This window comes from Astyanax mexicanus, chromosome 5, assembly GCF_023375975.1.
Source record: "Astyanax mexicanus isolate ESR-SI-001 chromosome 5, AstMex3_surface, whole genome shotgun sequence".
NCBI lineage: Eukaryota > Metazoa > Chordata > Actinopteri > Characiformes > Acestrorhamphidae > Astyanax > Astyanax mexicanus.
Genome location: NC_064412.1, coordinates 5,823,245 through 5,834,797, shown reverse-complemented (window position 1 = coordinate 5,834,797; position 11,553 = coordinate 5,823,245). Strand labels below are relative to the sequence as shown.

Here is an 11,553-nt window from a genome sequence, read left to right as displayed (position 1 = left end):
CACTGAACCAGCAGCACTGCTTAAATTACACATAATTATTATTATTATTGTTATTATTATTATTATTATTATTATTATTATTATTATTATTATTATTATTATTATTATTATTATTATTATTATCAATTCATGTATTAACACAGTGTATTTGGATTTAAAGGAATGAATTTAAATGAATGTCAAGCTAATAGAATAATATTATTAATCTAAAAATAGAATACAATTATGCTAAGAGATTTATGAATTAATTGATACAATATTTCTGTTTTGTTTAATCAAAATATACATTTTATATTGATGTTCCTCAGTCTGTTTCTGTTGACTTTATTTTACTGATTGTTTCTGGCTGGATATAAATGTGTAGCAGTATATTTAGCAGTCAAAAGTTTGGACACACCATATCTCATTCAGTGTGTTTTTTTTTTATTTCTTTTTACATTGTAAATATATTATACATAATATTACATCATTCTGCTCTTAAAAAAACATGTAAAACATTCCATTATTATTTTTAAATCCATTTTTAACTATTTGTTTCCAGACATTAAATTACACTTATCTCCAAAACAGCAAATTTACAGGAGAGAGAAAAAAACCTTGTGAATTTTCAATGGAAGTCAATGTAAAAAGGGTTTATTTCAGGTCGTTTTGAAGAGTTTCTATTGGTCTGTTCATGAAGAAATTTTGGCACAGTGTAAGGGACAGTTTATCTGTTCAAATTATGTAGTAAACTAAAAATCGACAAAAATGGAGATAAGTGTTTTTCACAGGACAGCGACGAAATGTTACACATACATGTTTGTATATCATGATACACATCTTAAATATATGAGACAAATATTTAAAAAAAACTCACTGGACTATGTGACCATTATATAGAGTGTTTAAACAGGGATTTCCATTTATTTTAATACATGTCATATTAATAAAATCTATATATTGCTTGGTGTCAGATTTCTGAAGGAATTTGCCCATTGCTAAATTGCGTGACTTGATAAGTAGGCCAATAAACATCTTGTATACATCATTTACTATGTATTATTGTTTGCTTCTGTTTATTACTAATACTACTATTATTATTATCATTCTTATTAGTAGTATTATCCATGCAGAGCTTTTTAGACTCCAAATAATGCAAAGAAAACAAGTTCATATTCATACAGTTTTTAAGTTTTAAGAGTTCAGAAATAATCAGTATTTGGTGGAATAACCCTGTTTTTTTTTTAATCACAGTTTTCATGCATCTTGGCATCATGTTCTCCTCCACCAGTCTTACAAACTGATTTTGGATAACTTTATGCCTTTACTTCTGGTGCAGAAATTCAAGCAGTTCAGCTTGGTTTGATGCTTGTGATCATCAATCTTCCTCTTGATTATATTCCAGAGGTTTTTAATTTGGTAAAATCAAAGAAACTCATCATTTTTAAGTGTTTCTTATTTTCTTTTTTTCCCAGAACTGTATATTGATTATTACATGACATAATTTTCAATCCACCAAACACCAAAACTCATATAATCTGTCCTGGGATCAGCATTTCCTCACTGGGGGTATTAGATTTTACAACAATATTTTAGTAAAATTGTTTTATGACAAAATCAGTCATCAGTAAGCTTTCATCTTTGATCTAAAGATGTTTCCACACTCTGATAAAATGACACATTCCCTTGCTCCAGGATTAAAGGAGGGTCCGCAGCGTCAGGCCGTGATTTACTCGCTCCTGACAGGAATGAATGTCATTCTTTGGCATCAGTAGAGGATCTCGTTCACTGGAACCACAGCGCGGTTTATTATTAGAAGACATGCAGGGAATCAGGAGATTTGGCGAGGTGATAAAGGCCACGACTCACACCTTTCACCAGCAGCAAGATCACTCCATATTAGTGACCTGCTAAGGGAGCATTGCTGGAGAGTGTGAGGACCAATATCACCACAATCTTTCCACCCCGGTCCTCAGAGTCCCTGCGCTGAGGGATTAAACCACAGCTTAACCTGACAGAACAGAATTACAGCTACAGTAAAACACAGCAGCAGAGAAATTAACACCTACACTCATCCACCGCTCCTCAGATTACACTACAGTATTTATAATAGAAATATATAGTATAAATATTAATTCAGCAGAAATTTTAATTAAAGGATTTTTTGTCCATGTCATATAAGTGATGGGGATTTAGGAACAAAAACCACAGACCACACACACACACACGTATCAATCACCAATCACTAATCCACTGAAATAGTCCCATCTGTCAATAAATACCACTTGTGAACAAAGCATGACATTTTACTTTTAATCCCAATACTCTATGGGTACTGTAATGGGTACTAATTCTGTTCCGATAAATGTATTATTTGACTAAAACTGAAACATTATTGCTATTTCTATCTACTGTTTTATTTTTTTAATTTTTTGTAGAAATTGCATTACAGAAATAAATAGAAATATTCTTTTTATTTATAGATGAAACTAAGACTAATAATAAAAATCTAATAATAACATATAAAGTCCAGGATACAAAATTGTGAAGGGCCAGGGCCTTTTAACTAATCAAATAAGCTAAAATTGTAAAAAAAAAAAAAAAAAAAAACAGCACTTTTAGTATTGTGAACAAACCATGACATTTTACTTTTAGTACCAATACTCTATGGGTACTGTAATGGGTACTAATTCTGTTACGATAAATGTATTATTTGACAAAAACTGAAATATTACTGCTATTTCTATCTACTGTTTTATTTTTTGTAGAAATTGCATTACAAAAATAAACAGAAATAAATATTATTTTATTCATAGATGAAACTAATACTAATAATAAAAAATAATAATAATATATAAAGTCCAGGATACAAATTTGTGAAGGGCCAGGTCCTTTTAAGTAATTAAATGAGCTAAAATTGTACAAAAACAAATAAATAAATAAAATAAAAAATAAAACAGCACTTTTAGTATTGAAAAAAAAAGAAACAAACAAACAAAGGGAAGAAATTGTATATTTTGCAGCATTATGGTGTTGTGCTGAATTCATAATTCACAACACCGGCACTCTCTATTCATAATCATCACAAGAAAAAGACACAGAAACACAGCGAACTCTGTAAATATTAAAAGTAGAAGTCTTTCTTTAGAGAAATTACAGATGAAGCCAGAGAGCGGTGAGTACTGTTTCCCACACCTTCAAATAAAGCCTCTTAGAAACTGGAGAAAAAACACTGTTACTGTAAGAGTCACGTCTGGCTGACCCACATGGAAACAGCAGCTTTAGCCTTTAGCTCCTCAGATTAACATGATTGGACTAAGTCTCAGTTTCAGCAGGGAAGAGAATTAGAGTTAGAGGTAATTAAGGAAGTAAGTATTTATTTATATAGCACTTTTCCAAGCAAAGCTACAAAGTGCTTCACCTGCAATACTATACATATAAAATGATAAAAAATAAATAAATAAATAATAATAATAATAATAATAATAATAATAATAATAATAATAATAATAATAATAATTGCCTCGTCCTAGGGACAGCTAAAAGCCCCCGACTAGCTGCCTCAGTGCCCTGGCACTAGAATATGGCACTAAAAGCTCAGAAATATATTTTGGTCCATCACCGTGTACAGCCTGATATGTTAAAACCAGAATTTTAAACTGAATCCTAAAAGCAACGGGGAGCCAATGTAAAGATGCCAGCACAGGAAGTAGAGGTCTGACAGGAGAGGAACTGCAGTAATAATAGTATAATAAAAATTCTTAATCTCTGGTACATAGCCCCCAGCTTTTCCCTGTGCCTTTCTCTCCTCCTCTTTCTCTTATCTTCTAAAATTTTAGCTCTGAGAGGTTCCTGATTAAAAGCAGAAGCAGTGCTGGAGCTGCTTCTCATCAGCACCTTCAAGTTTAGTTCACCTAGAGTTTAGCAGTGTAAATCAGGGGGTCTGAGGGCAGCAAAAGCTGAATACAGAACACAAGCTCACAATCTCGCATTCCCCCTTATCAGCCGACTCACTTTTAGGGGGTATATATACCCTATCTCACAGAGACCCCCCACCACACCCCATATCTTCACCCCTGCTCTCAGGAGCCGTGCTGGGGAGATTAGCTCAGCGCTGGCCAGCTGCACACAGCATGTATAAATAGCCACGATGGATCTCTGTGGAGAATGTGTGTCCACCCATTGTTCCATTCTGAGGCACGTATGGAGATAAAACACTATAGATAGTCATGTGACTGAGGGACGCTTTATAAGCCGATTGAGTTAGAACACAGGCGTCTAGATACTTCTGAAGGATACCCTAAACTACAGGACAAAACACAGGTAAAGGTCATGCTATATTTCATATTTAGTGCTTTAAATCAATTTAAAAACGCTGATATATCTGAAATACAGGAAATTACTTTGGTTTTGTAGATATTTTAAGTATAACTTTAGTAGATTTTGAATTATTTAACGTTTTCTTTGTTTTTTTAATACACAATATGACCTTAATATCTATAGAAATGTGTTGAATTATTACAATGACAGTAATGCCACAGTAGTACCATTTGTACTGCTGTTATTAGCATCATCATTATTGTCATGTGATAATACAAGCAATATTGCAATGTTATTGCAATGTGTGAAAATAAGTTATATAAAAAAAAATTGTAATGTATAAAAAATAAACTAAAATCAAAATCTAAAAGATTTTTTTTTGTGTAAAACAGGTCTTAATCCAAATATGTCAGACACAGAAGAAGTTGAATATGAGTAAGTACTGTGTAATTTTTATTTTTTTTTTACCTACTGTATATACCATATACAAATATATAAAGTAAATCTGGCTATTGTTCTTTACATTGTGTCAAAAAATTAATGATGACTTGACCAATAGGAATGCTCCATTTTTTTCCGCATTGACCTCTATTTTACCTTGAAAGTTAAGAAGTTTGTTTAATTTATTTTATTTATTATATTTGTATGTTATACAAGCTTTCTGATCTTTAGTATTGATGTAGAAGAATGCAAGATACACATAACATATTTAGACTTTATTTATTTTTAGATAGAGTATATAATATCAGTTGTATGTCTAAAACAGCAAAAATTGCAAATTGCAAAAGTTTACAGGAGAAGAAAAAAACAGACGTCAAAATAAAATGTATTATTTCAAGTACAACTGGGTGATATTGTAATTTTTTTTTTTACAATATATATATACACTACTGGTCAATAGTATATATATATATATATATATATATATATATATATATATATATATATATATATATATGAAGTAATATATATGAAAATCACTTTTAAGAAAACAAATGAACTAAAAACTGTAAAAAAAATACTTTTAGTATTGCAAAAATATATAAATATATATATTGTAAAAGTATTTTGTAAAGAAAGGGAAAAAAAATCATATATTGTTTAAAAAAAACTCCACAATCTTTAAAATTATTAGCAAAAGTTGAAACCATACTAGATGTAAAAAAAATTATAAAACCAATATTAGAGCTTAAATTGGGCCCAAAAATCCAGCCCGACTTGGCCCCTTCTGTCTGAGCCTGACCCCGACCTGCCCTATTAACTGATATATTCCCAAGTCTGACATTTTATTAGTAAAAACAGCTCTAAAACTAAGCTTTTTAACTTTTTAATTTGAATGTTTTGCGTAATTTTTACATTCTAACTTTTTAGGATCACAGTTTGGTTTGTTATTTTACTTTTACTGCTATATTGTGATTATTACAGCATATCTTTATATAAAATAAAAAGTAACAACCGCTTTCTTGAGCCCGATCAGACAGAGCCAGTGGAAAGTGGTGGGAAATCTCTGCCCGAGTTCGGGTTGGGCATTTGGTCAGGTTTGGGTTTTAGGAAGAGAATTTAAACTCTAACCAATACAAAAACTAAATGCTTAATTTAGCTAGTGTTAATATTGAACAATAATTGTATATAAATATATGGTGTGATATAATTACAATTTTCCAATAACAAATAAAGTAACAACTGTAACCCTAAAAAAGTTAGAATGTAATAATAATTCAAATAAATAATGATAATAGTTCATTGTATTTATATATATATTTTTTTAATTCTCAAAGACACTTTACATACAAAGATATGGCAAAATTACAACAACAATAATAAGGGACACAGTCTTCAAATTGAACACAAAAATAATATAGGCAGTTTTTACCAATGAAAATTTATATATATATATATATATATATATATATATATATATATATATATATATATATATATATAAACACAAATATAGTTTCTAGTTCTCTACAAATAATCACACAAAACTTTGGAATTGTAGTTAAAAAGCTCTGTTTAAGCGCTCTTTATTAATAATAATAATAATAAAATGTCAGGCTTGGGCGTATGGAAGTTTATGGAGCAGGTCGGGTCGGGCTGGATTTTTTGGGTTCAAGTTTTATTTTTTGTCTTGCATGGTTTTAACTTAACAAAAAAAAATACATATATTTTGTATATTTTTAATAGCGTAAAGTTGTGCTGATTGATACTGCTTTAGAACATCTACAAAATGTTCCTTCTTTTAATTGAATTGACTTGATTATTAATTATTGCAATATTTTTACAATATCACCCAGCTGTACTCTGAATACTCTGAAAATAATCTTTTTACTTTAATGCCTATTAAACATGACTAAGTTTTTACTTTTCCTGTAAACTAAAAAAAAAGCTATAGTGGTACCTAAAGCTGTATAAACTTGATTACTCAATTTGGAAAATTGGATTGATTAATTCACAGCAATTCAAATAAATTGATTCAATTGCAAAAGTTGGTCAGCATCTTTTATAAGTAATTAAGAGCATTTTAATTGGTCCATTCTTCATGAAAACTTACAGGTACAAAGAAAAACAATTGTGTTAAAGTTAAAAAATGCAAAAAATGGAGACATGCATGTACTATTAATCTGTAGATCCAGTCAAAATACATACTGGTGAAGATGGTTACATTTTTCTCAGTCCTGTTATGAAAACTCATGTAACTTTAAAGAAAAAGCATGTTTAAAAGCAAGTGCACTAATTCCTTTGATTTTCTCTCAAGAAAGACTTTATTTTAAAGAAACTGTTGACTGCATGTTCAAATAATGGATATTTTTGACCAAAAAAAAGTAACTCCTGTTACTGGCAATCATTGAGTAATTCACAGTATATCAAATAAATTGATTTAATTGCAAAAAATGCTCAGCACTTATTACAAGTAATCTAGAGCATTTTAATTATTCATGAAATCCATTATTACTGTATTATTAACAGTAGATGCAGTCAAAATATATACTGCTCCTCTTTAGCAGCTCATCTAATAAGGTTTTTCTTCCTCCTTGTTTCTGTTCTTTTTTATTTTTTGTTTTTTAGGGAGCAGGAGGGTAAGTTACAGTGGCTTTACTTTTACATATAAAAGAGAAAAAGAGAAATCATGTTTATAAATCCCTCAATTCAACAGAACAGAGCCAGAAACCTCAGTCTATTGATACGAGATGACAGGTATTAATGCACCGTGACCAAACATGAGCCATGTTTTCATTTCTTCTCAGATATAAAATAAATACAAAACTATTGTCTTTTAATGCTCTGCTTATCTGTTTGCTTAGAGACATGGCTATTTTCAACTGTGTGTTTTGAATAGAGATGATTTGATATAAATTGGGCCGTTCCACTGAATGAGTGCCATTTGCTTGTTGTAACTCTTCCAAATTAAACTAGTTTTATTTTTTTTTTTATCTTTCTTCAACTCTGAAGCTAATAAAACATGTATATTTAACTATTTAAAACATGTTTAACAACATTTAGGCAGCTTCACGTAATGTTTAACAAGAAAAAAATGGTTCAATTATTCTCAGTCCTGTTACCAAAACTCATGAAACATTAAAAAAAAAGCATGTTTAAAAGCAAATTAATTAATTCCTTTGATTTTCTCTCAAGAAAGTCTTTATTTTAAAGAAATGGTTGACTGCTTGTTCAAATAATTAATATGTAGGACAAAAAAAATCACTCCTGTTACTGGAACTCACTCCTGTTATTTTTTATTTTTTAAGTAACATGAATGAGTTTTTAGCATAAAATTAGCAAAAACATGAAAAATAGCTAACTGGCGACTACGCTAATAGCACGAAGACACTGATCACTTTTTAGTGATTTTTCCCAAAATTTGTATTTAAAAAAAGAAATAAATAAGATCTAAGAAATTTTATTTAGGTAACAGGACTGAGTGTAGAAATTGAACTCCCTAGTCATCGATACAATAAGATCAAATATACAGAAAAAAATAGTTTTTTTTAGGTTTGGTCTTCCCATGATCTTCAGAAGGACCAGCTGATGATGTCACTTCCTGTTGTAGATGTGACTTCCTGTTGTAGAATGTTTCAGATGTTTTAAATGATCAGGGTAAAGTGTTACGGTAACAGGACTTAGTGAAAAAACAACATGGACAATTTTCCAAACTAAATTGTACTATTTTAACTTAAATACTATGGATTTATTATTAAAAAAAAAAAAAAAAAAAAAAAAAATATATATATATATATATATATATATATATATATATATATATATATATATATATATATATATATATATATATTTGGAGTCACAGAACAATGCAAAAAATATATATAATTATATTTCATGGTAAAGTTTATAGTTAGAGAGTGGGGACAAGCAACAAATGCATATTTTTTCTCAGTGTTCTTCTTAGTTTTTTATTGTTTTTAATAACATATTTTAATTAATTTGTTTTGTCAATGTATAAGACACTATTCTTAATAATAAAATGAATTTTAAAGTTATTTTATGTGCACATTTATTTAGACAGACAGAAATGATTCAACAGAATATGCCTTTATATATATATTTATGTATTAAACCACTTCCATATTTTAAAATAAAAGCTCATAAACATAAATAGTTTCTGCTCCTTAGTCTTGCCACAACAGAGCCCTCCTAACAGCAGCAGTGATGATCCGGCCGCACCCATGGCACATGTGGGCTTCACTCACTCTAAAGTCTGTTAAGTCTCTGGTAAAGACTCACAGTTCTTTATGGGATGGGTGTGGTAATGTTTTGGCAACACCTGTTCAGTCTCTGTCAGAATTACGCTGGAGGTTTTGGCACAGGAACAAACATGCAAAGGTGCAGCACATGGCAATAAAATGTGCAGTGGGAGTGTTCACCTGGCTCTTTGTTAGTAAATCAGACATACAGTATTCCTTAAGATCAGTTTAAACCTGATAAATAATCATATATTATAAGAATTTTGATTTAATACAACAGAGATAGATAGATAGATAGATAGATAGACAGACAGACAGACAGACAGACAGACAGACAGACAGACAGACAGACAAACAGACAGACAGACAGACAGATAGGCTACCTAATATTGCCCTGGATTACTGGAACACTCAGGGTTCCCCAGGGTAGCGCTGTCGGGCAGCATTTACTAGCACTAACAGTGGCTAGCAGTTAGCCAGTTAGCTGCAAATGCTAATGCTGCTGCACCCAGCCTTAGTGGAAATCTGGAAATCTAAGCTTACTGTAAATAAGGAGAGAAATTTGTGTGGTTTATTGCACCTTATAATCCAATGCACCTTCAAAACAAGCTGAACTACTTGAATTTTTGCACCAGGAGTGAGTAGCATAAAGTTTTCCAAAAGCAGTTTGTAAGACTGGTGGAGGAGAACATGCAGAGATGCATAAAGTTTTGATTAAGAAACAGGAATATTCCACCAAATATTGATTTCAGAACTCTTTCTTGCCTTATTTAAGGTCTGAAAGCTCTGCATCTGTTTTTCTTTTGTTATTTCAGCCATTTTTCATTTTTTCTGCAAATAAATGCTTTAAATGACAATATTTTATTTGGAATTTGTGAGAAATGTTGTTTGTAGTTTATAGAATAAAACAACAATGTTCATTTTACTCAAACATACCTATAACTATCATATATAAACCTATAAATAGCAAAATCAGAGAAAGTGATTCAGAAACTGTGATCTGGTTGGTATGTATGCTTGGTTCAGGGTTGTAGTAATAAAGTGAGTGGAACTGTAGTGGTTCTGCCCTGATTAGTGGTGAGAAAAGCTGCATTGTTTGAGGCTGAGCTATCAGTGAAGCAGTGAGGTCTGACAGAAAGGTGCCGTTGTTCGCCTCACAAAGCTAATCTCAGTCCGTCTCCTGCTTTCAGCTCCCTGTAGAACAGCTCAGGTTTCTAACTTTGAGGAACTCTGTGGGTTGGAGCTCTGAGAGCTTCGTTCTCATACTGGTGTTATTGTATCCTGTTCTGAGTGCTGCTGAGCTGCAGTGCACTCTGTAAGAGAGGGGGAAATGCTGTACAGAGGACTGAGCCACGTCAGCAGGGGTATTTAATTAGAATTCAGTTCAGTCCAGTTAGAGAAAATTTCCTCAGGCCAAGGTCTGGACCGTCGTCATTTTTAACTTGTGTTATGTTTCAGTGCTATATATTAGTATAATATAAGTAAATTTGTAACACGCTAAAAATTGTAGTACAGTATATTAAAATATATTTTTACACCCAAAAATGTATACTAGAATTGTGCTACGTACAAATGACAGGAACAAAAAAGCTTATTTACTCGAATGTAAATATATTGAATAATAATTATCAGTACATTTCTAATATACCTGGTGTGTAATAAATAGTGATACAGTTGTATTACTGATTAAATGTATTATAATTGTACTGTAAGCATATTTAAAATATTTAAAGTAGTTTAAATGTTACTTAAGTATATTTAAAATAGTTCCATTTTAGTACAGTTAAGTACACTTAGCACAATTTAAGTAAGTCTTTGTTGTACAAGAACACTTCAGTGCACTATATCATAATAATGCTTAGTATACTTTAATCTACTTTCTTTTCACTAGGGGCTCCTATTTTATTTCAGCTTGTTTTCATTCAGGCTTCTCTTCGTTCAATAAAACCCCTCTTCAGATGAATAGTTGGGAATTCCCTCAACTCAACTCCGTCGTCATTTTTAACTTGTGTTATGTTTCAGTGCTATATCCTGTATACTGAAGAAGCCTAGTAGTGCTGTCAGTTACGAATACTATTCAGTATATTTCAAACATATTTATTGTTTTAAATAGGCCTGTTAAAATAATTACATTATTGACTTATCATACAATAAATGGAAACACCCTCAATAATTTAACTTATTGAGTCTGTGTGAAAGTGAATCAAAAGGCTATATTTATTCTATTTGACTTAATTTATATTAGATTTGAGCCTGCCTGTCATGATAATTACATGAATGACAAATCATACTGTACAATATATGGAGAAATGTTTGCTAAACTTGGCCAGAATATCAGCTTTGTTTAAAAACAGCAGTTTTTTTTTTATTTAATATAATTACTCTATATAGTGATTCTATAAGTAATATAATCTGAACTTTCTACTCCTTACATTTTAAAAATAGCCTCCTTACCCCTAGTGAAAATATATATATATATATATATATATATATATATATATATATATATATATATATATATATATATATATATATATATAATTTTACTTAA

General features: G+C 30.6%; 1 long non-coding RNA gene across 1 annotated transcript; it reads left to right on the top strand.

The window, feature by feature from the left end:
* Positions 1 to 4,078: 4,078 nt before the first annotated feature.
* On the top strand, positions 4,079 to 10,355 carry LOC125802211 (uncharacterized). Its single transcript, XR_007439207.1, has 3 exons — positions 4,079 to 4,302; positions 4,692 to 4,734; positions 7,369 to 10,355. It is a non-coding gene; the product is annotated as an uncharacterized LOC125802211 (long non-coding RNA).
* Positions 10,356 to 11,553: the final 1,198 nt, after the last annotated feature.